This window comes from Monodelphis domestica, chromosome 6, assembly GCF_027887165.1.
Source record: "Monodelphis domestica isolate mMonDom1 chromosome 6, mMonDom1.pri, whole genome shotgun sequence".
Taxonomy (NCBI): Eukaryota; Metazoa; Chordata; class Mammalia; order Didelphimorphia; family Didelphidae; genus Monodelphis; species Monodelphis domestica.
In genome coordinates this window covers 261,193,387-261,210,483 of record NC_077232.1, presented here as the reverse complement: position 1 = coordinate 261,210,483, position 17,097 = coordinate 261,193,387, and positions in this window count along the sequence as shown.

Genomic DNA, 17,097 nt, shown 5'->3' with positions numbered 1-17,097 from the left:
AGAGGGCCGGAGCATGCAAAAAATGTCCTCAGGCATGGTGGAGAGGGAGAAGAGAACAGATCTTCTGGCAGTCTGGGGCACTTCTTCATCAACAGGGCTTTAGAATCATAGATGTAGAATGGAAAGAGACCAAAGGAGTCATTAGCCCAACCCTCTCCTTTTTCTAATTAGGGGACTAAAACTCAGACAAGATAGGGGAAGGGACTTGTTCAAGATCACACCTGTGATGGATCAGGCACAATTTGAAGTCCTAAATAAATGGATTCTACTGGTTCTCTCTTGATTCTACCTAATTTTATTCTTGAATCACCAGAGCCAAAATTCACTTAATAGTAGTCTCAGTGTATAGTAGTAGAATATCTTAGTCTCTAGTTTATAAGACTCATCCAGTTTTGTGTGTGTGTGTTGGGGGTGGGGGTGGGCGGGGATGGAAACAGCTCTATCTCAAAGTCTCCATGGATTTATCCCAATGGTTTAATCCCAACCAAAGTAAGAAATGATAAATGCCAGTGAACCCTCTGGATACATACTCTTTGACTTTTTTTCTTCCAATTCAAATCTAAAAAGCACTTTTCCAGTGTGCTCCATAGTGCCATAAACTGAATAACAATGTGCCCTGATGAATATGTATAGATTCTTATTAATAATTCATAGATATTCAATGAATGTTTCTTGACTTCACTTGTCTTTTAAACTCATAGAGAATAATAGAGCTAACAAAGGAAGAAAAGTCTTTAGACCCATTAGGCTTCTGGCTACTATAAGCATATCTAGAAGACAATAAAAAGCAATAGTTTAGAAAAACCATTTTTACAAGATTTTAGCAAAGGTCAAGGTAGTAAATAGATAAGATAAAAATAGTAAATAAATATCTGAAAATCTAAAATGCTGGGAGGTACCTTGAGAATTAAAACAGGTTTTGGAAACTCTTTGCTGCCGCCCACATTGTCTAAGATAATGATGTAGCAAGAAGAAAAGACTGCAGATTTCACCACCAAAATAGTATGTAATGTTCCAACAGATAAGTGAAATGTTTTCAAGTTTATATAGTATGAAAGCATGTTTTGTACTAATTTAAGATCAATACTCCATATCTGATTTAGAAGGACCATAGAAGAATGATGGAATGTTAGAATTTGGAATGAACCTTAAAGATTTTCCAAACATACCTCATCATTCTAAAGACAAAGAAACTGAAGTAAGACATTAAGAGATTTGTCCAAGGCCACACAGTTAATGGCAAAATTCAGATTAGAATCAAGTTCTCCAAATGGTCATTCCAGTCATCTTTCTATGCTGTCATAATATAGTATTCAGAATTATACCTCCAAATCCTTTCCCCTTTCCCTGAACCTTTGCCTTAGCTGACTGATTTTTCAGGTAAGTGGTTCTTGCCTGATCTAGCCATTTCCTGTCATAAAGAAGTTAACTAGTATCTATTAAACATCTACTATTGTTATTGGGAGGTTAAAAGAAGGTATCACAATAACTTTATAAATAAAATAAAAGGTTTATTTAACTAAAAAGGGCAATTGGAAGGGAATCAGGGAATACCTTACTTCTAAACCCCACCACAGTTATTAACACCCTATACTTTCTAAAATTATCTTAACCTAACTAGTTAAAGGAGTAATTAAAGTTAGTGAGGGATTTGTAGGGGCAAAAACAACAGGGCCCAAAGAAATCTCATAACTAAGAGTCCTTCTTTAATCTAGACAGCAGTCTCAGGATGAAGAGACCTCACTGAATTCAGGAGGAGTTGAGGATTAACACATACACTGTCCACCAGTGTGGAGTAATCTTTCACTGAACCACTCACTCCTTCAAGATGGTCCAATTTCGTGGCAGCTCCAAAGTCTTTTCCCTTCAGAGAGAGACACCTCCACTCCCTCTTTCTTCTTCCAGGAATGCACTGTCAGTTAGTCCTCAATAGCCTCTCAGCTGCTCAGTGCTTTAGAATGTTGACCCAGTCCTTGCTCTGTGGAATTTTGTTTTGCAGCATCCCGTGCTGTCAGCCTGCTTTGTTATGTCCTGCTATCAATCCCTTATTACACTATGTGTCCCTGAGACAACAGATATGAAAGGGAGATTGTCTCTATCATCTAGGACCTTATATTCTTATCAATCTGATTTGAACAGATTTTCCGGCACATTAGAGTGGTTTGATTTCAATACAAGCACCCTAATTTCATTTTACCTACATTTCACTAGGACTCAAAATATTTGATTCCTCATCAAAGTACTTCCAAATAGCAGAAATGAGATGAAATGTTTTGCTTTTGTTTTTTTTTTTTGGGGGGGGGAGAGGAGTTAATGGAGGCAAGCCAAGCTTTTTGGTGGACATTCAAGCTTTAGTTTTTCTCTAGATGCTCTTTGTTCTCCATAAAGGGACTTTTCTTCTCTTACCCTCTAAGCTTCATCAGCATTGACATCTGTCACTAAAATTCTAATCTCTGAAATTCCACTCTCAGATCACAAGCATTTATCCTGTTTCAGTCTCTTCACCTTCCATGTTCTAGTAGTCCACTAAACTTGGGTTTTATTTAATTCCTTATGAAGATGCCCATCATTTCAGACTTCTTTTAGTTAGTTCAACAAGACGAGATTATTTACCCTTGAAACCCTGACACATTTACCCATTGCCATTGTTCATGCCTTAATTATCCTCAACTTTAGGTCAGCAGCAATATCTGCATTCTCCAGCCCCATATTTAATAATCTGCTGAGGGTGAGGAAAAATGTATGTTTGACAGATATAAGTTTTTTATGAACACTTTCTCTAACTGAAAATATAATAAATTAGTGCCTGATTTGTAGTATTTGCCCATTTCTTAGGTGTAAATGTTCACACTAAAACTTTAACAATTGACTCAAGTAGATTCATCTAGCTCTAGCACACTATTCCAGCCCTGCTCTTGAACCATGGAATGTTACTGGAGAAAGTTTAAAAAACCACAACAAAACCCAAATGCATTGGGTCTGCTACAAATGAACTTTAACCTCTACTAAACCTTTGTTACTAGGCAATCCATTTATTCTTCTTTGATCAAATTTATTTCCCATTCTCTATAACAACTGGCTCAATCTTGTCCAACCTCCTCATTTCACCATTCTGAAGCAGTTGATATAATAGGAGGATGACAAATTAGATGACATTATCATTTTTAATAGTGTAAAAACTATGTAGTTTTCAACAATCAACACCCACACTCGTCCTCCACCTAAAACCACTGCTCCTCTGTATTGCTTTGACCTTCAGAAAGTGGTAGGTCTACTACTTAGTCTTTAACAAGTCCTTACTCCATCATTAATTACTTCTCTCTCATCCTCAATTATCCCCTTTATTCTCCTTCTTTTCGAGTTACTCTCCCTTTTGTAAATCCTTCTCTTGATATTATCCTCTCTTCAATCAATCTGTCTCCTACCAATTTTAGGTAAGGCCTAAGAAAAAGGATCTTAAACTTATCAACCAATAACTAACTCTTGAGTCCCTTAAAACCTAGCTCTTGATGACATTTTTCCAATGGTCTTTTAAAAGTAAACTCCAATGTCTTTCTCAGCACTCTTCCTCCTTCAACTTTGTTTCATTTGACTCTAATAATCATTGCTTTCCCTCATTATCCAATTATTTCTTACATTTCCATGACCCAGTTCTTCCCCAGTTGTTGTTTTTGTTCTGCCTTTGTCAAACCATAGCTGGAATATTAAGCTTAATTCTGAGTGCCACATTTTTAGAAGTTCATGGATGAGCCAAAAAATGCCCAGAGGATTACAATGAGGGTTGGTGATAAACTAAAGATCATACTATGCAAAGCCAGGCTGAAAGAAGCTGGGAATGTTTAGACAAGTATAGAAATGGCTAGTGCTGGGAAAATTATTTGGTGATTGCCTCCAAATATTTGAGAAACTTTTCATGTGAAAAGATTTGACTTGTGCTTAGAACTAAAATTAATGGATCGAAAAAGTGGAATCAGATGTTCATTCATTTTAATGAAAAACTTCATAACTGCTAGCATTGTACAAAAGTAGAATAGGCTTTTGAGGCAATAAATTCTTTCTCACCATGGATTTTCAAGTAAAGGCTTTTTAAAATCATGAAGGTCTGGTATTCAAGTAACACTCTCAACATTTATTACATATCTGAGTTTGGGATTGTTCTGTTTCTCCACAGAGGACAGAATTGGGTATGATGGGTCAAAGTTATAAAGATGTAAATTTTGGAATTATATTAGTAAAACTTCCTAATAATTTGAGTTCATGAATAGAGGAATGGAAAGCATCTTTGGCTACCTAAGGGCAAACCAGCCTCCTTTCTCTAATGTCACCACTTCCTGTTATCCCATTTCTATACATTCTATCCCTATTGATACAACATCCCAATCCAACTGTATCTCTTCCTGCAAACACCTACTGCACTTTCATTTTACCCTTTGTATTCCACATTCTGTTAACGGGTTTCTCTTCATTTTAGACTGCTTCTTCTCATGCTGATTCAATCTTCCAGTGTTCAATGGTGACTTGGTTCCCCTCAGAAGACATTACATCCCTGACAGTTTTTTCCAATATCACTTGAACGTTCTCCTTTGCTCCTAGACACTGGTCCTGAAATGGGGATATTTGCTCCTCTCCACTAAAAACTCCAGGTCCTCTTTTTGCCACCATTTCTTAGTAATTTCTCCATCTTTAAAGTTCACTCTGATAGCAACAATTTTCTATGGATATCCAAATTATTCTCCCTCTTTTTGCAGAAAGTTCAGTGCCTACTTCACAGCCTTCCTCTATGCCTCAACCTCTGCCCTTCTGTTAAGGGATTTTACCAAACTCATTGAAATACTTTCAAACTTGCGTCATAGTTATTTTTGCTCTTCAACTCTTATGGTCTTCTCCTTCACTCTACCTCAGTCACAAATAGAAATGGTTACACCCTTAATCTTGCCATAATCACCCATAAATGTTCCATTACCACATTTAAGAATTCGGTAATACCCTGATCAAAATGTCATTCATTTCATATATCCCCATACCTCAGTCCTCCTAAAATGATTCTTTTTCTTCACCATGCCATCTAGTCTCATCTCCTTTGAGAAATCTACCAATCTATTATTTCATTTCCCTAGTTTTCCAGTGTTGACCTTATACTCAACCATTTTTATTTTTCTCTATTATCTTCTTTTGATTCCCTGATCCCTTGACTTATCAACACTTATCTTTTGACAAAAGTGGAAATGGATGCCTTAGGAAGTAGTTGGTTCCTCCCTTTTTGGATATCTTCAACTAGAGGCTCTATGATCATTTTTAGGTGTATTATAGTAGTGATTCTTTCATATATATGTTGAATTAGTTGGCTGTGCTGAGGTCCTATTCACTTATCTCATTCTGAAATTCTGAAATTGTGACAAACTAATGTAACAAGAAAATAACAGTATAAAAAGCAAAGTTGGTCAACTGGAAAAAAAGGCACAAAATCACATTAAGAAAAGAGTTCTTTTAAAAAACAGAATTGTCCTATTGGAAAAAGAGGCAAAAAAATGTAATGAAGAAGAGAGTGCCATGAAAAGTAGAATGGAACAAATGGAAAAGAAGGATCAAAAGCTCCTGGAAGAAATTCACTCTTTAAAAAATTAAAATTGGTCAAATAAAGCTAATGCCTTCATGAGACATCAAGAAACAATAAAAAAATCAAAAGAATGAAAAAAAAATTGAAGATACTCTTGAACAAAAGCGTAAAATAGAAATTTAAAGAATCCATGCATTACCTCCTGTAAAAAATTCTAAATGACAGTTCCTAGGAATGTTATAGCCAAATTCAAGAGCTCCCAAGCTAAGAAGAAAATATTACATTCAGCCAGAAATAAATAATTAAAATATCATGGAATATTACACAGGATCTGGCAATTTTCACACCGAAAGATTAGATATTCTGGAAGGCAAGGCAACTGGGTTTATAACCAAGAATCAACTACCCATCAAAACTTACTATATTATGGTCATTTAATAAAATGGAAGATTTCCAAGCATTCCTGAAGAAAAGACCAGACTTAACCAGAAAACATAATGTTAAAATATAAAATTCAAAAGAAGCATAAAAATATATAAAAAGTAAAAAAGTTTAATGGCTTCAAAAAGGTCAAATTGTTTATATTCCTAAATAAAAAAGATATCTGTAACTCTTACTTCTAACTACTCTTAGTAGTTAAAAAAATTATACATAGACAGCGGGTGTGTAATAAACTTTTTAGGATATGTAAAAATACTAGGGGTGAAAATAGGTTTGTACTAAGAGAAAAGGGAAGTGAGAAGTAAAATGGGGTAAATTATATCACATTAAGAGCTACAGAGGTGAAAATACTGTTACAGGTAGGGGAGGATAAGAGTAGTGATAGGTAATACTTAAAACTTAACCTCATTGGAATTGGCTTTAGTGTATAAACTTCTTTCATACCCTATAGAGAAGTAGGAGGGGAATAAGAAAGGGGTTGGGGGGGGATAGGAAATAATATAAGACAGTAGGAAGTGATGGGGTGATTAAAAGCAAATCGCTGGTGTGAGAGAAAGAATGAAAGGAGAAAGGGCAGGATTAAAAGAAGAAATCAATATGGAGGGGGAATACACAGATGGTAATTTTAACTGTGAATATAAATGGGATGAATTCACCTATAAACAAAAGTGGATCACAGAGTGGATTAAAAACCAGCATCCTAACATATTTTCTTTACAAGAAGCACATTTGAGGCAGGTATATAGAATATACCTATATACCATATAGAATAAAGGTAAGAGGCTGGAGCAGAATCTACTGGGCTTCAACTGAGACCAAAAAAAAAAAAAAGCAGGAATAGTAATCATGACCTCAGACAAAGCTAAAGCAAAAGTAGATCTCACTAAAAGATATATGGATGGTAACTACATCTTGATAAAAGGTAGTGTGGACAATGAAGAAACATAAGTACTTAATATATATGTACCAAATGGTAAAGAATCCACATTTTAAAAGGAGAAACTAAAGAAGCTGAAGGAGGAAATAAGACAGTAAAACTATACTAGTGGGGTACCTCAATCAGAACTAAATAAATCTAATAAAAAGCTAAATAAGAAAGAATTAAAGGAAGTGAATGCAATTTTAGAAAAAAATTAAATATAATAGATATCTGGAGAAAATTCAATAGGGATAAAAAGGAATGCCATATTATCCCAAATATAGTGAAATATTTTTTCCCCAATATGTACCTTTGAAAGTCATATTTGCACTATAATAAATCACTTGCAGCATTGAAACTATAAGCTGAGTATTGTGTGCCTCAGCATATGTAAAAAGCATGGCTATCTCCTCGAGCGGATGGGAAATGATGACAAAACTTCTGTTTGTTTTCATATTCTGTCAAAGGTCACCATTAATAAATAAAAAAAGGTGCCCAATCAGTGTTGATTAAAACTATTGGAAATGAGAAAAGTAGAATGACCAAGATGCTTGCAATCATAGCTGATATGAAAAACCTGACTCCTTACATAATTTTAAGGTGTAAAACATTACCTAAGGAAATTACCATCAGGATTTTTCTTTCCTGTGCAGGAAATGGGATAGATGAATGAAGAAATTGTGTTATATTGGTTGAATTTGGCCTGGGGTAGGTGTCCAGATGCATTACTGCATCAGAGAAGAATGCTTCTACTCAGCTCATTCAAGGGACATCTGACTGAAAATGTGAAGAAGAGAATTGCTAAAATGCATATGGATCTATAGTTATTATTCCAGGAGGAATGACATCACAATTACAAATGTTAGATGTAGTAATTAATAAGTCATTCAAAGATAATTTGAGGAAATAATATAATGAGTGAATATTGGCTGGAAAACATGAATTTAATCCATCAGGAAAAATAAAGAAACCATCGGTCACTGTATTAGGGAACTGTATCAGAACCACTTGGGACAAAATCTCCATCAAGTTCATTATGCTTGGATTTTAAAAATGTTGTATGTCAAACAGTATGGATGGTAGTAAAGATATCGTTTTGTGGGAAGAAGAGGATGATGGTGATGACTCAAATAATGTTTCCACTTCAGGATATGAGGAAATAAAAGAGGAAGGAGAACATGATTAAATATTGGAAGATAGTTTCTCACAAGTATCAATACAAGTAATACATATTTAATAAAAATGTTGGAATTAAAACTTCTTTACCTTGTTTTCAGGACCCTGAAAAACTTCAAATATAGAGTGCCTGCATTATTCATGAGTTAAGAGAAAGTTGTAATTTAAAAGGAGAAAATTAAATGGGTGTTTCCTCTTTCTGAGTTACTCTTCAAAATACTTTGGATTGCAGTATATTCAGGGTTGTATTATTTTCACACTAATACAGTATACCTTCTTTTCAGTAGCACATTGTACATATACTCTAAGGGTGGTTGTGTGGGAGTGGGTGGCCCATATGCCCACAAAGAGTGCTCTGCATGCCATCTTTGGTACCCATTCCATAGGTTTGCCATCACTGCCCTAGAACAAGACCTCATTATTGTTTGCCTCAACTATTGCAATAGTCTCCTCTTTTAAAATCACTTTGTATTCTAATACTTTCTCCATGCAGCTGATAAAGTGATTTTTCAAATGTTGAAATCTTACAATGGTATTCAAATGCTCAATAAACTCCAGTGACTCCTTATTACTTCTACAATACAGTAGGAACAATTGAGTTTGGCATTCATACCCCTTTATGACCTACCCTTGAACATACCTTTGAAGGATTATTTTATATTATTCTCTTTTACAGTATCTATAGACAAGCAAACTTACTCTTCTTATTGTTCTTCATGTATGACATTTCATCATTAATCTTTTTGACTTGACCAGGGTGTTCATCATATCTGGAATGCATTTCCACCTCATCTCTGACTCTTAGGATCCCTAATTATCTTCAAAGCTAAGGTCAAAGACCACCACCTACATGAAACCTTTTCTGATCTTTTACTGTTGTTGCTTACCTGCAAAATTACTCTATGCTTATTTTCGATAAGCTTAGTACAGAATGAAATATGAACTTTTTCTAAAGCCTTAGAGAACCTCAGCTTTTTTCAGGGAAAGAACTATTTCATTTTTCTCTTTGTATTCTCCAGTACCTTGCAAAATGTCTGACACATATCGTAATAAGTACTTAAATGCTTGCTGAATTATCAGTTGATTTGGGAAGTAGTGACTTCTTCCATCACTGGAAGTCTTTAGGCAGAAGCAAAACAACCAATTCACAGATATTGTATAATGGGATTTTTTTTTTCTTCAAGGTTGTTGGCCTAGATGACTGTGGGGAGTCCTTTTGAATTTTAAAATTCTGATAATTCCATTTTCTCAAACTCAGCATCATCATCTGTAAAGTGGGGATAAGACAGGGATATGATATAATCCATATAAAATGCTGTGCAAACTTTGAGGCGCTTCATAACTGTTTGTATTCCTTTATGATGAAGAGAATGTCGTAATTTTGTAGAAGAGTTTCTTGCTCAGAATTGTTTGGACTTCTTGAGTTCAGAATTTCTTTCCAACTTCAAAAACTCATGATCCTGTTATTCTTCCTATCTCCTTAAATTTTCCTCATAGTTATCCCTTCTCTCTTCACACTATAGTGGTAACTTGACACATAAATTTAATTCATTCCATGGCCAAACTCGTAACTCAATTTGCTTGTGTGTCAAATCAAATTTCCTCATTTAAATGAATGAAAATGCATTTAATCTGTTCCATACCCCAAAAAAGACATGATTTTTTGTTTTATATGCTTTTAAATATGAAAAATGTACTTTATAAATAACAAATATATATATATTTATAGATAATAAGAAAGAATGTAACGAAATGAACTTGCTTATGAAATGTTATTTACCTTCAAGGTCAGGCAAAGATGCTGGCAGAGAAGGTTTTCATGTCCTATGCTATCACAACATAACTTACTCTCTACACACTTAATGCTACATATAAATGCAAAATTGACTTATGTTATGTAACTTTATTGCTAAACTTTATTGCTATTTTTTTTACTTTACTTAATTATCATCATTTTCTTCACTGGATTTTGGATGTTTTGCCACACTTTCCTCAATTTCACTTAGAGGCTGTTTCAACAAAAAACCTTTCCATTGAAGTTTGTTTCTTCCTCCCTTCAGAATGTTTCAATAATGTGTAACAAGTGTCATTACACAACTCTAACACACGGCCCATTGCAACTTTTTCTGGGTGTGTCTTTTCAATAAACTGTTTATTTTTTTTCCCAAATCCTCAACATTTCCTTAATCTCTTGCACTGATTACCTCATCCACCTCAGGATCCTTCCCACTAATTTCCTGCAAAACCTACATATATGCTGCTGCTGCTAAGTCCTTTAATTCCTTCATCATCAGGACCCATGGTTAAAAGTTAAGTATTTTGTCCAAAAAACTGATAATAAAGAGAAAAATAAAGAAGAAAATAAAACCAATTCAATACAGATGTTCACAGGACCAGATAAACACTGAACTAAATGTATCAGTTGTGAAAGTAAGAGTTCAGCAGACTATCTAATGGAGGGTGGTTGAAGCTTGCGATTCAATTAGCTGCTGGTGTCATAAAGCAAAAAATCCTCATTCATGACTGTTCCTGTCTCAAATTGCTCATGACTTGAGGTGCTCGTGTATCAAGGTACCACTGTATCTTTGTGATCTCAGCTGCTACTATGGATTCTAATATAAACACTGTATAATTAACTCAACATGTCTGAAAAATAACATTATTTTATCCCTCAAAATATCCCCTTTCCTCAACTTCTCTCTTACTATTTCTGTTTTTGGTGAACCTTGAGCCTTCCAGGCCCTAAACTTTGGAGTTATCCTCAACTCCTCACTCATTCTCATCTCAAAAATACGAGGTTTTAGATCTTGTCATTTCTGTCTTTGCAACATCTCAGATATGTCTCCATCCCTTCACAGATAAAGCCTACATTCCAGTTCTTATTCTCTCCTGCCTACACTGAAATAGCCTTTTATTTCTCTCCTTGCTTTACATCACCCCCCATTCCAATTTTCTTCCATTTCTAATCATCTGATGGAATGCTTTTTTTCAAAATTGTAGAACTCTGTTACTCATCAAGTGACTCTAGTGTAAACTATAACAACCTTTGTTTGTACTTAAAACTTTTCACAACATGGCTGTATTTTTTTAATTTCATATTTCGTGCCTCCTCAGTGAGTGGAGGATCAGAATTATATATATATATATATATATATATATATATATATATATATATATATAATTATATATATAATAAAAAAGCCTCGTTGCCACTTCCCTTTCTAATATTCTTACATCTTCTGATAGAGCTACACTGGCCCACTCACTGATCCTTATGCAGGCATTCCTTCTGCTAGCTCTTCAGTGTCTTTGTCCTGGATGTCCTTTCACTGATCATCTGAAATGTTCTTTTTTTTACCTCTTAGTTTCCTGCACTTCTTGCAAATGTCAAATGGAACCCAATTATCTTCAGGCAATCTTCTGTTGTTTCCTCAGCTGGGAATATCTTTCCCTCTGAGTTCATCTTTTATTTGTTTTTATCTGTAATTTATATGTTCATAGCTATTCTACACATTATCTCTCCCATTAGAAAGTGAACCTCTTGAGGGCAGGGACCATGTTTTTTTGTTTGTTTGTTTGTTTGTGTTCATAGAACGTAGTAAGTATAGTGCCTAGCATTTAGTAAATGCATAATAAATGTGTTAACTAAAGGCATGAAACTTGTTGAATGACTGGATTCAAAGAATATGTTAATGGATTAGTATAATCTTCAAGCCATATCTCTAGTGATATGCCAACAAAGTCTACCTTTGGCCCTGTGATGTTCAACATTTTTATCCATGGCTTGGAAAAAGGCTTTGAAATCGTAGTTGTCAAATTTTTCAACAAATCAAAGCTTAAAATGATCGTCTAAATATTGATATCACATGCAGGTGCAAAAAGACATTAATAGGTTAGACATTGGTCTAAATCGAATAAGATTAATTTTAATAGGGATAAAACTCAAAATAGGGATATCATAGCTGGCAATATTTCAGGTTCAAAAAATCAGTGGTTTTTTTGAGGCAATTGCAAGATTCATGTGAATCCAACATTTCACATGACAGCCAGAAAAGCCAGTCAATGTTACTGTACCTTTGGTAGGTATTAAACAATGTCCACAGCTAGGGATTCTATGGGTAGTCATCATCAGATCACATGTGCAATAACAAGGCCAATTTGGGACAGCACATTCTATAAAGGAACTTGACAAATTGAACAAGGTTCAAAGGAGGGTGTCTAAGATGGTGAATGGCCTTGATGTAGAAATTGGTGATGTTTGACTTGGAGTGCGGAAGTTGTAGGGACATTATATCTGCTGCTGAGTATTTAAAAGGCTGTCCCAGACTCTTTCTGCTTGAACCTAGAGGACAAAACTAGGAACAAAGGGAGTTACAATGAGGTAGAGTATAGCTAGATTAAATATCTTCTCCATAGAAAATGATCCTGTCTAAATGATTTCTAAATATTCTAAGTGATTTTAACATTTTAGGATTGTGTGTAGATTTAAAAAGTCAAGTCCAAAACAAAACAGAGTTACTTCTTTCTGAAACATTACAAGAAGCCCACTTTATCAATATACAGCTTAGATTTGATGTAGAAGAACCTGGATCAGCAATGCTCCTTGTACAGCCAGTTCAATTTCTAGGCAACATGTATATTTCTTTTAATCAGTCACATAGAGATATGGAAAATCAAGTCCCACTCCATTATCTAAGACAGAAGATTAGCATTTAGTTAGAGAGAAGTTGTCAAAAGCGAGGACTGGAATAGAAATTATTTGGAAGATAAATTTGTGAAAAAGGACCACCATGATTGTCATCTCTCTTGTGTTATGCAGAAAGCCAGACATCTGGACATTTGATGTTGATCAAGCAAAACCAAGCATGCCTCCACAGTCTCCTGGGGTTTCAGCACTGCCAATAATTATATTGAGAGAAGAAATGGAAGTTGTATCTCAGGTTTCTGAGTGGCCTGAGGGTTTGGCTACTGGAAACCAGCTATTTGGGAAGAATTCTACTTTTCAAATCTTTAGACACTGAATAATGGAAACAATTGTATCTTTCTTCACTTGCTGCTTCTTCTAAATCAAAAGCTATCATAATGCAATCAATACCTTTTTCTTTAACATTAATAATATCATATGATAAAGGGTTAGTGGAATCATAAGGGCTTGGAGGAGACCTTAGAGAACTTTAAGTGAAATATCCTCATTTTACAAATAGGAAACCTGAGGCACAGAAAGGACATTGCATCTATACATGTGCATACATCTGCATAGATGTAAACATGTTGTATATTCCATTACATATGTAACTGATTCATATTTATAAAAAAAATGATTTCCCCCAACTAATATTGATCTAAGGCAGCAGTTCTCAACCTCTCAATTTGTAGCAATGAGAATATATAATGTATATCAGATATTTACATTCTGAATCATAACTGTAGCAAAATTACAGTTTTGAAGTAGCCACCAAAATAATTTTTTGGTTTGGGGTCACTGCAACATGAGGAACTGTATTGCAGGGTCACGGCATTAGAAAGGTTGAGAACCACTGATCTAAGACAATTCTGAAGGAAAGAAATTCAGGCTACCCATGGCCATATGAAAAAAAAAATGTTCCAAATCACCACTAGAGAAATGTAAATTAGCACAATTCTGAAATTGGACTCACAACAGTCATACTGGAAAAGATGACAAAAAGGAGAATAATAAACATTGGATAGGCTATGAGGAAAGAGGCCCATTCATGAATTACTGGTGGATCTGTGAATGGATACAGCCATTCTGGAAATTAATTATGAATTATACCCCCCCCAATATGAAACAGTGAATGTTCATTAACTACTAGACCTGTATAGTTCAAACATGAAAGAAATAAGAAAATGCTCCATATGTTTAAAAAAATATTCATGGTATCTCCTTTTTTTTGTAGTAGAAAAAAAAAGGAAACTAAAGGGATGTCCTTTAATTGAGGAAGAATTAAATTGTGTTGAATGAATGTATTGTGCTATAAGAAATGAGGAAATAGTTTCAAAAAGATGTTGACTTATTTGAACTTATCTGAGGCAGAATAAAGGGAACAGAACAATTGGGGCAGCAAGGTGGTTTGCTGTATAGAGTGCCAGAACTGTAGTTAGGAAGACCTGAGATAGAATCTGGTCTCAGACCCTTACTAGCTTGTGTTTGCCTCAGTTCCTCATCTGCAAAATAACAAGCTGGAAAAGGAAATGGCAAACACTTCAAGTCTCTTTGTCAAGAAGTCTGCAAATGGGGTCATAAAGAGTCAGACACAATTGAAATGACTGAAAGACAAACAATATCCATATTATCCAGAAATAATAATTTTGAAGACTGAACAAGAATGAAATGAGCAGGATGAAATGTATCATTTATACAATAAAAGCAACATGATAAACACAAACAACTTTAAAAACTTTAAGAACTGTGATAAATAAATACAAGGAAGGGCCATGATTCCAGACAACCAATGATAAAATGTGTCATCTACCTCCTGCCAGAGATATGATAAATTGAGAGAATAGCTATAGACATACACACACAATCCCACATACACATGTATATATTGTGGAAAGGAAATTAGACTGACAGTTTGTGGAGGAAGGGGCCAACTGGGAGTGACAGTTGGGTCTTGTGACTAGCACTTCCTTCCTGCCGTGTGGGACTTGCTTCTGGGTGTTGGGGGAGAGAGGAGCTCATTCAGCCCGGTCTGGAGTGGCATGCTCTTCTTGGTTCAGCTGGAAGACACAGGCTTCTGATGGTTAGACCTGTTTGCTTTCTATCTACTGCTAAGATTCTGAATTATACAAAACTGGACTTATATAGAGTAGACAGGAGTAGGACAAACCCTCCGCCAACCTCTGGGGCCTGGCCTCAGGTCTGAAGCTGAGAAAAAAACTCCAATTCCAACTGGTTATTAAACGTTATATTATTTGAATTCGCAGTCAGATAAGTGGACTATCTTTTCTGGTCATAGAGGGAGCTGAACTTCAGTTCAGTCATTCCAGGACAAACAGACCTTATTGGACCCCTGCAGTTTCCTCTCAGCAGGGGGCATCTCTCCCCCTCTCTCTCCTCCATACCCTGCTACAAACCTCCCAATATCCCCCATTTTTCCTATCCAATTTCCTTTCCCAATAAATATTAGAATATACTAAGGCAAACAGGATTAAGTGGCTTTCCCAGGTACACACAAACTAGTAAATATCTGAAGCCAGAATTGAACTCAGACCTTTCTGACTTCAGGCCTGGCACTATACAGTAAGCCATCTAGCGGCCACAATATTCATGTGTTAGAGTATAAATTATTCTTGTTCTGCTTCTTTTATTCTGCATAAGTTCAAATAAGTCAAATTCTCTGAAACATATTTATACTTGTATAACATGTGTATATCATATGATAATATGTGTGTGTGTGTATATATGTATAAATATACAACCAACAAGCAAATTTGTTTTGCTTGATTTCATATATTCATCGCAAGGAATTTATGTTTTCATTTCTCATTTTTTCAATGATTTGGGAGTTTGGAGGAAAAGACAGGTTTCTGTTATTTTTTAAATAAAGAGTTCAGGGTACTTCAGATGTGGAATGCTGCATGAACTTTCAGATGAAATCATTATATTATTAGACTTAATTATTTTATGTTGTTATACAAGAATTTTTATGGAGTTGTTATCTGTATGTTTATAATGTAAAAACAAAATAAATCAATAAAACTTAAATATACACAGTTTGTGTATGTTTGTATGTGCATGCATCAGTGTATATATGAGTAGAAATAGATATTTAAGTGTTTAATGACTTTTTATCCAAGCATTGGAATTCTGTTTTTGAATGAATTTTGTGAGTAGATTTTCCAAGACCCAAAGTCTATTACTGCTTTGAGTTTTAACATAAAATCAGTTAAAAGATATATATTTCATCTCACTTGCAGTTTTTATCAAATTGAACTAATGAAAAAGTGGGTGATTACCATGAAGGAGTATTAGCCTTCTACTGCTATAGGCATGAGTTCAATGGGAAATGTAAGGGAGAAGTATATGAACATCAATATATTTAAAAGAGGCAATAACATAAAATAATATTAAATTCCAAATCAAAATGTGATTCAAGATTTTCCCCATACAAATGGTAAAATATGATCTGCTCTTCAACCTATAAATAAATCAATCAAACATTTCTTAGAGCCCATAAGCTTTCTCACATTGATATGTAATTTATTCAACATTCACTGGACAATGGGAAGAGTTTAAGGGTATACATATTATATAATTATTTAATCTATCCAAATCTTTTTAAGAATGACCAGAAGTGCACTTTTTTCCCTCTTAAGCTTACTTGAAATCTTAATGAAAGTAAACATTTTCTATTAACAAAAGCAGAATGATTGGGAATTTAAGGAATTTTGAGTGGAATCTAAGGTCAGAATATTTACAATTCAAATTCCTTAATTTGGCTTATGGGGGATTTAGCACCAAACCTCTCTTGGAAGAAATTATCACCATTTCTTCCCATGCTTTAGCTGAACTATCCCATATGCAATTTCCCAAATAATTTTCATGTTTTCTTATCTATTTGCTTTTTATATTGATCTTCCCTCTATCTAAAATCCCATTTCCATGAGCTCTAATTCCTATTCATCCATTAAAATTCATATTCTTCAGTTAAAATATCTTTTCCCCCCATGGAACCTTCTATAATGACATTCCTTGATTCAACAGCCTTTAATGCTTTCCCATTCTCTACTGAATAAAGTACAAATTCCTGATACTGAAACAAAAAGTCATTTATAATTCATCTCCAACCAACTATTCCAACTAACCTCATACTATTATCAGTTATGTATCCTATATTTCAGCAAAAGTCTACTAATCTCCACCCTTTACTCTTTCCCACTCACTCTTTTCTCCATGTTTTTCTTCTTTCCATTGATCATATTGACAATAAATCACCTTCCCATTTCAATCTCTAAGGAGCCCCTGCCTTATATCAAAGCC